This window comes from Phocoena phocoena, chromosome 3 (assembly GCF_963924675.1).
Source record: "Phocoena phocoena chromosome 3, mPhoPho1.1, whole genome shotgun sequence".
NCBI classification, from domain to species: domain Eukaryota; kingdom Metazoa; phylum Chordata; class Mammalia; order Artiodactyla; family Phocoenidae; genus Phocoena; species Phocoena phocoena.
The window spans coordinates 41,823,023-41,838,365 of NC_089221.1; the positions used below are offsets into that span (position 1 = coordinate 41,823,023).

Genomic DNA, 15,343 nt, shown 5'->3' on the forward strand with positions numbered 1-15,343 from the left:
CAGCAACTAGAACATGGCCTGGCATAAAATATACACCCAATAAATATTTTTAAACTAATTGGTTGAATGGTTTCCATGGATCCTTCACAACCATACTGGATTATTTTCTAACCTCTTTTTGGATTGAGGTTGATGCAATTCTATATTCTACCCATATTTTTCTTGAGTGGAAGGAACACATTCTTTTACATCACCTATTGGTTTTGGCATATCTTATAACTTTTATCTGACTCTCACCGAGCTTAGCCTTCCTCTAGAACTACAACACAAAGTTCACGGCAGTGACAGACAGGGGGAGGCTGAGGCAGAGTCCCAGAGTTGTCCAACCTTTATAGGTTGGGAACCAGAGGAGAAACCAACCAGCCTGATAGGAAAAAAGCTAGGAAACAGAGTGTAACAGAAATCAAGAAAAGTTGAGTGCTTCTAGAGGGAGGAGATCATCAACTGAGATGAATGCTTCTAAGCAGTTACGTGAGGATCAGAGCACACAGATAACCCCTGTATTTGGGAATATGGAGTATGCTGGTAATCCTGACAAGCACAATTGTAATGAAGTGGTGGAGGTGGAAATCCAGGGTACGTCCTTATGTCCAACGACCTCCTCACTTGGCATGCTTCACCTGAGCCAACCTTCTGTTCTCATTGCTTTGACTACATTGCTGATTTCTCAATCCCATGTCCAGCTTCAGCTTGCTTCTTCAGTTTCTGGAGAACGCAAGCAGTGTGTCTAAAGTTCCTGTTAGACATCTATACCTAGATATTCCTTAGGTACTCAAACTAACAAACACCCAAATTCACTACCAATCCTCCCACCATTTGTCCCTCCTTCCTGTATTCCCTACTTTAGGAAACGTCATCATCATCCAACCCAGCATTTAAAGCTAAAATCCTCTTAACATCCTAGATCCTCTCTCTCTCACACTGCTCACAATTCATAAAGCCCCACACTCATGCTGATTCTACCTCTTAAATCTTTCATATTCTCTATACCTATTGTTTTGCAATAAAGCCATTATTTCTTGACAGAACTGTCACTGCTTCAACATAAATACTGTACCAAGCACACCACAGGTGCTCAATCAGATACTTGTTGATTCACTCAAGGAGCTCATATGGCCCTATTATGAATTGCTCAGATATATGGTTATAAAATCCATTTTTAACCTTAATAACCATTATTGAATTTTTAAAAAGACAAACTGAATACTCTGGGGCTGAGATACTATGAATAATAATACCATAAATAAAAAGATCTCAAAATACCAACTGGGTTTGAGCATCCCCTGGGAGACTATAGACATGAACACTGTAGAGTTCTGACTGCCACTCACTGGAATTACTCTCACTGACCATTGCTTTCCATAGTCCCTTCTTGTCCACTCAACCTTCTTCAACAACATATTTTCCCTTCAGAACGTACTCTACATGGTCTAAAAGCCATAACTCCAACGAAGGAACCTGAGCATTGCTAACAAGCAGACAAAATACATAACATAGATTATTAGTTTCTCTTTGTCAGAGGCAAGGACCCAATGAGACGTTCATCTTGAACAAGAAGTGGTAAGTCATGACTGGGAGAACACCGGCAAGGGCAAGTGATGATGCGAGCCTCAGCCTCAGAGTTCCTCATCTCTTCTGCAATTTTCTGAGACCCAGCAATATAATCTTGACCTTGATAACCTCCAAAGGGTCTTGCCAGGAGAGGACAGAAAAGACCTCAAGAAGTATTTTGGCCCCAAAACGTTTTTGAATCAAGTTAGAGAAAGTTATGAAACTCACAGTTGTCATACTTGACTTGCATCCAGAAACACAACTCAAATGAAGCATGTAGCCTAAATGGTTGATGGTTTTCAGCTGGATGTACTTTCCAGCCACCTAAAATGAAAAATCTTTCTCTAATCTCATTCTAATAAAAATCTTTGACCTGGCCAAAAAAAAAAAAAGCCCTATATACCTTTATGGCAAAGTAAGAAGAGCGGGTAGATAACAGAAAATAGAATGACTTTACACAGTGTTGTACTTTTAATCGCTGATATGTACAGATTAAACACCGTTTGGAAGGCCAAAACCTGGAAAGAATCTGCTTCAGCATACCTGACCCATCATGCACACAAAATGAATCATCTTTTATCTAGCTCATACCACAAGAGAGTTTTACTTTTAGCTGAACAAACTTCCCAAAGGGACATCTAGTCATGCTATTTAGAATCCCAAAGGGCTGGCCTCGAGAGTAGGGTATCCTGATCTCTCTCTCCTAGTGGATTGAATGATATGGAGACCCCTCTTGAGACACTAAGGATGTTTATTTACTCAGGAAATAAATCCATATTCTTTTTGTCCAAGAGGCAATAATCGTTCTCAATTCTTAAGGCCCAGGTTTCCCTAACTCCTCCTCCCTCCCTCTAGGCTCACATTATACTCTGTATTCTCATAGTATTTGGTTCATGTTGCTAATGTTCTACTTACTACATTGCACTAGAGCCAAAGTGCATACTGAATGTCTGTCTTCCCCATTACATATTAACTCGAAATCATCCTTTATTCAACTTTGTATCATCGTGCCTGATACATAGTATGTTTGTGAAATGTGTAAATCAATGGATAAAATTAATCATGGCTGGTCTCAAGCAAATTGAATACATCCATTAAAATAGTCCAGAATCATTATGTTAGATTAATGGAAAATATGAAGGTTTTAGTCTCATTTTTTTTGAGGTAGATTCTCTATTCATCTACCCATATTCTAATCAATAATTCTCTAATGTGTTTCAGAAAGATTTGAAGAAGATATTCCTTGTCTTAGACTTTGAAAAGCATCCTGGAAAAATAACAGATGCAGAGATGTTCATTTTTTAAAAATAAAATTTTAAATGAGATATACACGCTTACATGCTGACTGCTCTCTGGGAGTAAGAACGAAAACCACACATTGTCTGAATTATTCTATTTAAATAAGGAAAAAGAAAGATAACACTGCTTGAAAGCTTCTGGAACCAGGAGTCTTGACTCAGCTACACTCCCTTATAACAACCCTCTCCCCAGTCCACAAAATTGGAGTGTTCCTCTCAAAATCAAGCAACCTATGCAGTTATATCTGGGTAGCAAGACACAGGAGAGGGTCATTTTCAACAGAAAGAGTAATTAAAATCCTGCATTCAATCATCAATGAAAATGTGTAATAAAATGAACCCAACTTTTGTCTTCTTTTTACTCATAAGGAATCATGCAAAGAGCTAACATAAGAAAGAAGGATACAAAATATCATAATGATTTAAATAGCTAAAATAACAACAACTCCTCACAGGCTAGAGAAGGAAATAATTTTCTATCCTCATTAATCAAAAAGTTGGCCCAACCCTCATATTTCCGGCAAACTTCTATTATCTGTAGTCCAGTTATAGACACATACAGATGTATACTTAATTTTCTTCTCTATTTTTTCTGATCTTTAAAGTAATCCTTGCAAATAATTCAATCAATCAAATGTATAAGGGAGAATGTGTAATTTCCGCATTATTCTAACCTCCTAGAGATTATTGGTGGTCAGTTCTTCAACTTTTTTTTGCATATACTACTTTATATGCATCTTTTTTCCTCTCTTTTTTAAAACAGAGGAAATGAATTGCATACAAGAGGGATCACTGTATGCCTATTTATACAGCCAGCTCATCGTTTTTCTGATTTATCACAGACAATGCTCTATGTCATAATAGAGTTCCAATTCTTTTTATTTTTTTATTTTTTGAATTTTATTTATTTTTTTATACAGCAGGTTCTTATTAGTTATCCATTTTATACATATTAGTGTATATATGTCAATCCCAATCTCCCAATTCATCACGCCACCACCCTCTCCCCCTGCCACTTCCCCCCTTGGTGCCCATACATTTGTTCTCTACATCTGTGTCTCAATTTCTGCCCTGCAAACCAGTTCATCTGTACCATTTTTCTAGGTTCCACATATATGCATTAACATACGATATTTATTTTTCTCTTTCTGACTTACTTCACTCTGTATGACAGTCTCTAGATCCATCCACATCTCTACAAATGACCTAATTCCTTCCTTTTTGTGGCTGAGTAATATTCCATTGTATATATGTACCACAACTTCTTTATCCATTCGTCTGTCAATGAGCATTTAGGTTGCTTCCATGACATGGCTATTGTAAATAGTGCAGCAATGGGCATTGTGGTCCATGTGTCTTTCTGAATTATGGTTTTCTCTAGGTATATGCCCAGTAGTGGGATTTGCTGGGTCATATGGTAATTCTATTTTTAGTTTTTTAAGGAACATCCATACTGTTCTCCATAGTGGCTGTATCAATTTACATTCCCACCAACAGTGCAAGAGGGTTCCCTTTTCTCCACACCCTCTCCAGCACTTGTTGTTTGTAGATTTTCTGATGATGCCCATTCTAACCGATGTGAGGTGATACCTCATTGTAGTTTTGATTTGCATTTCTCTAATAATTAGTGATGTTGAGCAGCTTTTCATGTGCTTCTTAGTCATCGGTATGTCTTCTTTGTAGAAATGTCTATTTAGGTCTTCTGCCCATTTTTGGATTGGGTTGTTTGGTTTTTTAATACTGAGCTGCATGAGCAGTTTATATATTTTGGAGATTAATCCTTTGTCCATTGATTCATTTGCAAATATTTTCTCCCATTCTGAGGGTTGTCTTTTTGTCTTGTTTGTAGTTTCCTTTGCTTTGCAAAAGCTTTTCAGTTTCATTAGGTCCCATTTGCTTATTTTTGCTTTTATTTTCATTACTCTAAGAGATGGATCAAAAAATATCTTGCTGTGATTTATGTCAAAGAGTGTTCTGCCTATGTTTTCCTCTAAGAGTTTTATAATGCCCAGTCTTACATTTAGGTCTCTAATCCATTTTGAGTTTATTTTTGTGTATGTTGTCAGGGAGTGTTCTAATTTCATTCTTTTACATGTAGCTGCCCAGTTTTCCCAGCACCACTTATTGAAGAGACTGTCTTCTCTCCATTGTATATCCTTGCCTCCTTTGTCATAGATTAGTTGACCATAGGTGCATGGGTTTATCTCCGAGCTTTCTTTCCTGTTTAATTGATTTATATTTCTGTTTTTGTGCCAGTACCATACTGCTTTCATTACTATAGTATAACCTTTGTAGTATAGTCTGAAGTCAGGGAGTCTGATTCCTCCAGCTCCATGTTTTTCCCTCAAGACTGCTTTAGCTATTCAGGGTCTTTTGTGTCTCCATACAAATTTTAAGATTTTTTGTTCTAGTTCTGTAAAAAATGCCATTGGTAATTTGATAGGGATTGCATGGAACCTGTAGATTGCTTTGGGTAGTATAGTCATTTTCACAATGTTGATTCTTCCAATCCAAGAACATGGTATATCTCTCCATCTGTTGGTACCATTAATTTTTTTTCATCAGTGTCTTATACTTTTCTACATACAGGTCTTTTGTCTCCCTAGGCAGGTTTATTCCTAGATATTTTATTCTTTTTGTTGCAGTGGTAAATGGGAGTGCTTCATTAATTTCTCTTTCAGATTTTTCATCATTAGTGTATAGGAATGCAAGAGATTTCTGTGCATTAATTTTGTATCCTGCAACTTTACCAAATTCATTGATTAGCTCTAGTAGTTGTCTGGTGGCATCTTTAGGATTCTCTATGTATAGTATCATGTCATCTGCAAACAGTGACAGTTTTACTTCCTCTTTTCCAATTTGTATTCCTTTTTTTTTTCCTTTTCTTCTCTGATTGCCACGGCTAGGACTTCCAAAGCTATGTTGAATAATAGTGGTGAGAGTGGACATCCTTGTCTTGTTCCTGATCTTAGAGGAAATGCTTTCAGTTTTTCACCACTGAGAATGATATTTGCTGTGGGTTTGTCATATATGGCCTTTATTATGTTGAGGTAGGTTCCCTCTATGCCCACTTTCTGGAGAGTGTTTATCATAACTGGATGTTGAATTTTGTCAAAAGCTTTTCCTGTATCTACTGATATGATCATATGGTTTTTATTCTTCAATTTGTTAATTTGGTGTATCACATTGATTGATTTGTGTATATTGAAGAATCCTTGCATCCCTGGGATAAATCCCACCTGATCATGGTGTATGATCCTTTTAATGTGTTGTTGGATTCTGTTTGCTAGTATTTTGTTGAGGATTTTTGCATCTACATTCATCAGTGATGTTGGTCTGTAATTTCCTTTTTTTGTAGTATCTTTGTCTGGTTTTGGTATTAGCATGATGGTGGCCTCATAAAATGAGTTTGGGAGTGTTCCTTCCTCTGCAATTTTTGGAAGAGTTTGAGAAGGATGGGTGTTAGCTCTTCTCTAAATGTTTGCTAGAATTCACCTGTGAAGCCATCTGGTCCTGGACTTTTGTTTGTTGGAAGATTTATAATCACAGTTTCAATTTCATTACTTGTGATGGGTCTGTTCATATTTTCTGTTTCTTCCTGGTTCAGTGCTGGAGGGTTACACTTCTCTAAGAACTTGTCCATTTCTTCCAGGTTGTCCATTTTACTGGCATGGAGTTGCTTGTAGTAGTCTCTTAGGATGCTTCGTTTTCCTGCAGTGTCTGTTGTAACCTCCTTTTTCATTTATACTTTTATTGATTTGAGTCCTCTCTCTCTTTTTCTTGATGAGTCTGGCTAATGGTTTATCAGTTTTGTTTATCTTCTCAAAGAACCAGTTTTTACTTTTACTGATCTTTGCTATTGTTTTCTTTGTTTCTATTTCATTTATTTCTGCTCTGATCTTTATGATTTCTTTCCTTCTACTAACTTTGGGTTTTGCTTGTTCTTCTTTCTCTAGTTCCTTTAGGTGTAAGGTTAGTTTGTTTATTTGAGATTTTTGTTTCTTGAGGTAGGCTTGTATTGCTATCAACTTCCCTCTTAGAACTGCTTTTACTGCATCCCATAGGTTTTGGATAGTTGTGTTTTCATTGTCATTTGTCTCTAGGTATTTCTGGATTTCCTCTTTGATTTCTTCAGTGCTCTTGGTTATTTAGTAATGTATTGTTTATCCTCCATGTGGTTATGCTTTTTGTTTTTCTTCCCCTCTAATTGATTTCTAATCTCATAGCATTGTGGTCAGAAAAGATGCTTGATATGATTTCAATATTCTTAAATTTACTGAGGCTTGAATTGTGACCCAAGATGTGATCAATCCTGGAGAATGTCCCATGCACACTCGAGAAGAAAGTGTAATCTGCTGTTTTGGGATGGAATGTCCTGTAAATATCAATTAAACCTATCTGGTCTATTGTGTCATTTAAAGTTTGTGTTTCCTTATTAATTTTCTGTTTGGATGATCTGTCCATTGGTGTAAGTGACGTGTTAAAGTCTCCCACTATTATTGTGTATTACTGTCGATTTCCTCTTTTATAGCTGTTAGCAGTTGCCTCATGTATTGAGGTGCTCCTATGTTGGGTGCATATATATTTATAATTGTTATATCTTCTTCTATAATTGATCCCTTAATCATTATGTAGTGTCCTTCCTTGTCTCTTGTCACATTCTTTATTTTAAAGTCTATTTTATCTGATATGAGTATTGCTACTCCAGCTTTCTTTTGATTTCCATTTGCATGGAATATCTTCTTCCATCCCCTCACTTTCAGTCTGTATGTATCCCTAGGTCTGAAGTGGGTCCCTTGTAGACAGCACATATATGGGTCTTGTTTTGGTGCCCATTCAGCGAGCCTGTGTCTTTTGGTTGGAGCAATTAATCCATTCACGTTTAAGGTAATTATTGATATGTATGTTCCTACTACCATTTTCTTAATTGTTATGGATTTGTTTTTGTAGGTCCTTTTCTTCTCTTGTGTTTCCCACTTAGAGAAGTTCATTTAGCATTTGTTGTAGAGCTGGTTTGGTGGTGCTGAATTCTCTTAGCTGTTGCTTGTCTGTAAAGCTTTTGATTTCTCCATCAAATCTAAATGGGATCCTTGCAGGGTAGAGTAATCTTGGTTGTAGGTTCTTCCCTTTCATCGCTTTAAATATGTCATGCCACTCCCTTCTGGCTTGTAGAGTTTCTGCTGAGAAATGAGCTGTTAACCTTATGGGAGTTCCTTTGTATGTTATTTGTCATTTTTCCCTTGTTGTTTTCAATAATTTTTCTTTGTCTTTAATTTTTGTCAGTTTGATTACTATGTGTCTTGGCATGTTTCTCCTTGGGTTTATCCTGCCTCGGACTCTCTGAGCTTCCTGGACTTGGGTGGCTATTTCCTTTCCCAGGTTAGGGAAGTTTTCAACTATAATCTCTTCAAATGTTTTCTTGGGTCATTTCTCTCTGTCTTCTCCTTCTGGGACCCCTATAATGTGAATGTTCTTGTGTTTAATGTTGTCCCAGAGGTCTCTTAGGCTGTCTAATTTCTTTTCATTCTTTTTTCTTTATTCTGTTCCACGGCAGTGGTTTCCACTGTTCTGTCTTCCAGGTCACTTATCTGTTCTTCTGCCTCAGTTGTTCTGCTATTGATTCCTTCTAGTGTAGTTTTCATTTCAGTAATTGTATTATTCATCCCTGTTTGTTTGTTCTTTAATTCTTCTAGGTTTTTGTTCTTTAATTCTTCTAGGTCTTTGTTAAACATTTCTTGCATCTTCTCAGTCTTTGCCTCCATTCTTTTTCCGAGATCCTGGATTATCCTCACTATCATTATTCTGAATTCTTTTTCTGGACCTTTTCATCTTGTCTATCTTTCTGTGAATGTGGTTTTTGTTCCACAGGCTGTAGGATTGTAGTTCTTCTTGCTTCTGCTGTCTGCCCTCTCCAAGTTCTGATTCTTTTTAATATCAGTACAGAATTTCACTGTATAACCCTCCTAAAATTTAAGTAGTCTCTAACTGGTGGCTGATACATGGTGAATTTTAAACTATATAGAATTTAGACTTTTAGAGCTATAAAGACCTTATGGAGTACCTTACAGAGTCCAAAAGTGTCACTCTATAGATAAAAGTACAGAAGCCCCAAGATACTGAAGTATGTTAATAAAGAAGACTGCAACTTTGCTTGGTAGCAGACAGGGGAACGTAAACTATAATTTTTCCCACTATTTAAAAGTTGAGAGCTCAAACTCTAGAGCCAGACTTCTGGGTTTGACTCCCAGCTCCATTACTTACTAGCTGAGTTACTAGTTATGTCAAATCACATAACCTCTCTGGGACTCAGTTTCCTTATCTCAATAATGTGACAATAATATAGCTGTTGTCAAGAAGAAATTGGTTATAATATAAAATGCTTAAAATACTACCTTGGCAATAAAGCAATAAGTGCTAATTATTACTGTTACTGGCTGAATGTTTATTCCCACCCCCTCCAAATTCAGATGTTGAAATGCTAAGCCCTCATATGATAGTATTAGGAGGTGGGACCTGGGGGAGGTGATTAGGTCAAGGGTGGAACCCTCAAGAATGGGATTAGTGCCCTTATAAAAGAGATGGCACAGAACTCTCGTCATGTCCACCATGTGTCTATGAACTACGAACCAGGCCCTCACCAGACACTGAATCTCCCAGAACCTTCATCATCTTGAACTTCCCAGCCTCCAGAACTATGAAAAATAAATGTGTTTTATTTAAGCCACCCAGTCTGTGGTACTTCATTATAGCAGCCAGAACTAGGACAATTATAACTGTAGCTATTAATATTATATCATGCTACTTCAAGCTTACTTTATTAAACAATTAAGATTTCTGTTCTTGGCATAAGCAAAATAGAAAACACAAATTTTGGTTGTTATTTAAGATTTTGGTATTTATACAGTCACGCTATTTCTTTTTTATTCTTTATTAAAATATAAAATTATGTAATGGCTGCAGGGAGATATATTGAATTATGACTTATGAAGGATTTAAGTATATCCAACTGAAACAGAACTCTCAACAGAAATGTGAACACTTACTTATGTTAGAGTTATTGGTTACCTATCTAAACCTCCTTGGAATGAGGAATGGAGGAAGAAAAGGAAATCAAAATCATCAGTCCTACTATATTTTCACTCATGTGAATTTTACAATAAAGGGTGAAAACTTTAAACTCCACAGAACATACCAGTGGATATGTACTGATTCTCAAGCAGAAAAAACACCTGCTCCAGGTGGTGGGCTAATATTGGAGGGAAACAAATGTGTTGGTTTCAGTTCTCTGTGACTTGTAAGATTTGCACTTCCTTTAATATTGGTGGTGTTATTGGTTTTCTGATGTTTTATTCTTTCTTTCTTTATTTTTTTACTTAAAACACATCAGACTGAAGTGTATTAGCAGAGCCCAGATTGTTTGAACACCTTTCAACAGCAAGAACAAAATGTTACATACCTTTGAGGTAGAGCCTAATAACCTACCCAGAGAAACAGAGAGCTCTGAGAGTACTCCAAACCATGGTATCCCAGCCCTCATTTCGATGCAGCTCCCTTTCAATATCTCAACTGGTTAGTGGTGACATTTTTCTTTATTGTTCAAAATCATGAATTCTTAGGTCATAGGATACTCTGCACTTTCATATGATCCAAGAGCTTTTTTAAGCAGAATTCATTAAAAAACTTACAGTATGTAGCTCACCAGAATGGCCCAAGAGAAGTTAGCAGGCGGTACACAACTTACTTGTTGAAGTTAAAATGGGCAGAGTATTTTGGCTGGCCCAAGACTAAAACTGAGGAGGACAAGTATATCTGAGTATATACTGAAAAGAACTCAGTTCCTTTTCTTAGACTTGAACTCACTCCTGTTCAATTTAAAATCATTTTATCTTCTTAAAATTTAAATTTGAATCTTTAAGAATAGGGGGACATTTTCATAACTCCTTTTCCAAAGAAATCTTTGGCAGTAAAAAGTCAAGCAGTACTCAGGTCAAAGGTTAAAATATCACAGACAACACTTCGTTCTCAGCTCTATATCCCTCAATCAGGTAAACAAGCTTCAACTGTTAGAATTATGTAGTTTGAATTCCAAAGACAAAGAAGTTAAACATTCTTTTGAAATCATAGGAATTTCCACTTTGAATACAGATGAACAAAGAAATAAAAACAAAGTAGTTGATTACCATACTGCTGGCCTCGCTTTGCAGTGTGTAAACTCTCTAAAAGATTTTTAAAATTTATTTTTATTAAGTTTTTTTTAATGATAGAAAATGAAAAGAAAACAAGCACAAAATTGGAGAGGATCATGCCTGGGTCTCACCCCATCCCAGTCTCCAATAACTGAATCCAGTTTGTGCTCCAGAGAGTAGCAAACAGAAGAAGTAACTAGGGCAGATCATTCCTAGGTCCTCAGCCGATTCCCTTCAGATGACTAATTCCTTCTTACCTCTCTATACGTTAATGTACATGGAGCAAATTTAACTAAATCCCATCTTTGCCTCACTCTGAAATACCACTCTGAAAATCTGCTGATAGAAGAATCAGGAATTGGAAGTGTAAGACAGGAGGAAAAGTAGAGGAAACGCTAATCTGCGATTCATGGTAGAAAGGCAGTACAAACTTGCCTGGGTGTTCTCCAGGTAATGAGAAACAGCTCATGAATGCCAAGGAAAGAACTTTAAATGACTGCTCTTTTAACACGCTTTTCAGGTAAATGTCTTCAGGCCGGTGTCACAGAAAAACCCCTGAGTGGGAGGGGTTCCCCCTGCTTCATGATCACACTAGCTCTGAGCATAATTGAAACTAATCCTTTTACCTACCTACATTTCTTACAAGCAATCCGTCTAGAGTTAGTACATAAAAAAGGTCTGGATGTTTTGCACCAACAAGATTCAATCAGGACTTCAACGTTGGGGGTCAGGGGATGCAAGTCCAAACAACAGCAGCTCATTCACTTATTTAAAACATTCAGCTATTTTCAAAGGCTTAGAACACACAGAGCATAATGGCGTATGAAAATGACAGGCCCTCATCAGAGGCACTGCCTCCAAATTTGCTTACGTGGAGCTTTGAGAGACAGCCAAGACATGAAAACCCTAGAGAAGGAAAAACTTATGTCATGACTTACATTAAGAAACAGGCTGTAGAAACAACAAGTGTTTACAAACCGATTTAGGGTGCTCAAAATTACACGAGAAAAGCTACAGAAAGATCCTCTCTCTCAAAAAGTAGTTGATACAATTATACACCAACTCCCTAAAAGGGTTTCCTGTAACAGAGTTGGGGAGAGGTCAGTGTTGCTCTGTCCTCACGTCATTAGGTGCCACAGAAAATACGTTTCGCTTTTGCAATAAGCACATCAACTGTTCACGACAAACTTTTTATGCAGTTTTATTCCTCTCGTCACACTCTCACACACAAGCCAAAGTAACAGCTAAAAAAGCTGAACCACAATTATACTTCTATGGTGATTCTTCTCACTGGGTTATTTTATTTAAACATCACATGTAACAACAATAATCCCACCCTTCCCGATCCATCGGATTTACTTTCACCACTTTTTTTGCAGCTCGTTTGGAAGATCGTGGGATGTACAACACCTATGTTCTTTGTCTCCACTCAAATGCCTCAGATTCAACAGGCGCCAAATAAATGTTGAGAAATTCTCTTCTCCTCAACAGCTTTCCTTGGTTTCATCTTCGATTCATATCTGTGGCTTTACCAAAGAGAACACCAGAGTAGGGCCTTAGTCTTAACTTTAGAAAGAAGAAACTCAAACTGATTCATTCTAACTCAACATCTCTCTACCCACCACCTCTTCATGGAAGAGGCAAGCTTTTGTGGTTTCAGAGTCTGAGGTAGCCCCAAGTCACAACAGGCCATCTGCCCGATCTTCTCATCTTAGTAACTGGGCCTCTTAGAAAACTTCAAGCCAGAAATTTAACATCACACACACACATACGGATTAAAACCAGGTGAGTAAGATACACAATGAGTGAGAAATTCAAAGCAAATAGAAATTCCCTCATGACCCAAAACATGGTACCAGCTAGGATGTATGGTACAAATGAATTATAAAGTTGAGATTTTTAAAGTCACATGAATGAGGGCTCTTTAGCCCAAGTTTAACGAGTTCCATCTCCTTAAAAATTTTATTGTTTAACTTATGTTTTAGGCAGGTACAACAAAGTAGCACCCTGCCATATTATGTAAGAATCAAGGCAGAAAAACCATATTCGTGTGAGACAGTGGTGTGGTAAGGAGGTTAATGGCTTCCCCCAAATCTATCCACCTCCTAATCTCTGGAACCTGTGAAAGTTATGTTACACAGAAAAGAAGGAATTAAGGTTGCTAATCAGCTGACCTTAAAGAGATTATGCTGGATTCCTCCAGGTGGACCCAATGTAATCACAACAGTCCTTAAACAGGGGAGGGGGAGGCAGAAGCGTGAGAATCAGAGAGATGGCACTGTGAGAAAGACTGACTAGTCACTGCTGCCTTTGAAGAGGAAAAGGGCCAACAGTCAAGCAGTTCAGGCAGCCTCTACATGCTGGAAAAGGCTAGAAAACAGATTCTCCCCTAGAGCCTCCCGAAAGGAATGCTGCTCTGTTCACACCTGGATTTTACCCTGGGGAGACTCATTTCGGACTTCTAACCTCCAGAACTGTAATCGATGTATGTTGCTTTAAACCACTAAGTGTATGATAATCTGTTACAGCAGCAACAGAAAACTACTACAAGTGAGATGCTGAAAATTAATAATGATCGTGCTCCTTTAAATTATAGAAAAGACCATTTTAATGTAATGATCCTTCAAGTATTTACAAGGGAGGGTCTATATTTGGGGGTTTTCCCCCTATCTTTAAGGTCTTCTAAAGTCAAATTAATATCTGAAATATCAGCTTTCATGAATGAAAGTCAACAGGAAAAAAAAAATGCCTTAACCTAGTTCTGATTTAACAATCAATGTACCAGAGACTTCCCTAGTGGTGCAGTGGTGAAGAATCTGCCTGCCAATGCAGGGGACACAGGTTCAATCCCTGGTCTGGGAAGATCCCACATGCTGCGGAGCAACTAAGCTCGTGCACCACAACTACTGAGCCTGCGCTGTAGAGCCCACGAGCCACAACTACTGAGCCCGTGTGCCACAACTACTGAAGCCCACGTGCGTAGAGCCTGTGCTCAACAAGTGAAGCCACCACAATGAGAAGCCTGCGCGACACAATGAAGAGTAGCCCCCGCTCGCCGCAACTAGAGAAAGCCCGCACGCAGCAAAGAAGACCCAACACAGCCTAAAATAAATGTATTAAAAAGAAAAATCAATGTAGCAGAAGTTGTAGAGAAGCAGCAGTTTTCCATTCTAAGGAGAGGAAATGTTCTTGTGAAAAGTCCCCATTCTCTGCCATGGTTTCAGGATCCCTATTTGCCATGGACATTCAGCTCATACAGGAATACTCTGCACAAACATCTTCCAAATAATCCTAGGTTTTCTCCCTCATCTGGCTCTCCTGAATGCACAGCAAGCCCCTCCCCCCATATATAACTTACTCTTCTTCCTGTCTCTTTTTCTACCTCTTTTATATACACACACCTCTCACTTGTTGATACAAACCTCAGGGGACACAAATTAACTTTAATGCATTAATACCAATCAAGAGAAAATATAATTATCCTTAATGAATCAGATACAAAAAGTTTTAATATATTTCAGAACCAAATAGAGTAACATCTAACTTCTCCTGATCACTTAACCGTCAACTTCAACTATACAATGCCAAGAATACGGAAGGGGGGAAAAAGGCATCTGGGTAGTCTAAGCAGACATGCCCAAGTTTAACAATTATAAAGTTTATGTAATTCATTCATAGTAAAATTCCTCAGGCTCTAGGTCACAATCTAATGACGTTTGTTTTAGATATAATTCTAACAGATTAGCTTATCTAGGTTTCTAGGCCTCAGCAGATTAAAACCAAGAGGGTGAAGGACAAGAAGAGGTTAGAGACCCATACCTTCAAACAACAGGAGAGAAAAGGTAACACACATTCACTGAGTGTTTACCAAGTGCTAGCCCTGTACCCAGCACTTTGATAGACAGTCTGACGTTTACAGAAGAGGAAGCTTGGACTCCTTGGAGCTAAATTAACTTGTCCAGAATCAGAAAAAGGGGATATACACCAAGAGTGGGAAGAGAACACAATCTCCCATCTGATTCATAAACTAATCTTTTCCCCTCGACCTTATCACCTCAGAATCAACAGCAAACACTGATAGTTGACAGTAAGGGTCTGAAAAATGAGTAAGAATACAACCCCAAGACTTCAGGCAAGAACACCAGTATAGAAACTCACATAAAAGCTGCAACAACAGCCATGCATTACTAAAAATCTCCTAAAGCCATCCCTATATAAAAGAATTTTTCAAAAAAGGTAAAATCATGACTGTCATACAGATATAAAATAAAGTGTCTCAAAGATTCCATTTAACTCATTAATTAATGG

At 37.7% G+C, this 15,343-nt stretch overlaps 1 pseudogene; it reads left to right on the plus strand.

The window, feature by feature from the left end:
• The first annotated feature begins 449 nt into the window (after positions 1 to 449).
• The window catches only part of LOC136120158 (3-oxo-5-alpha-steroid 4-dehydrogenase 1-like), a 99,677-nt pseudogene continuing 84,783 nt past the window's right edge, over positions 450 to 15,343 (plus strand).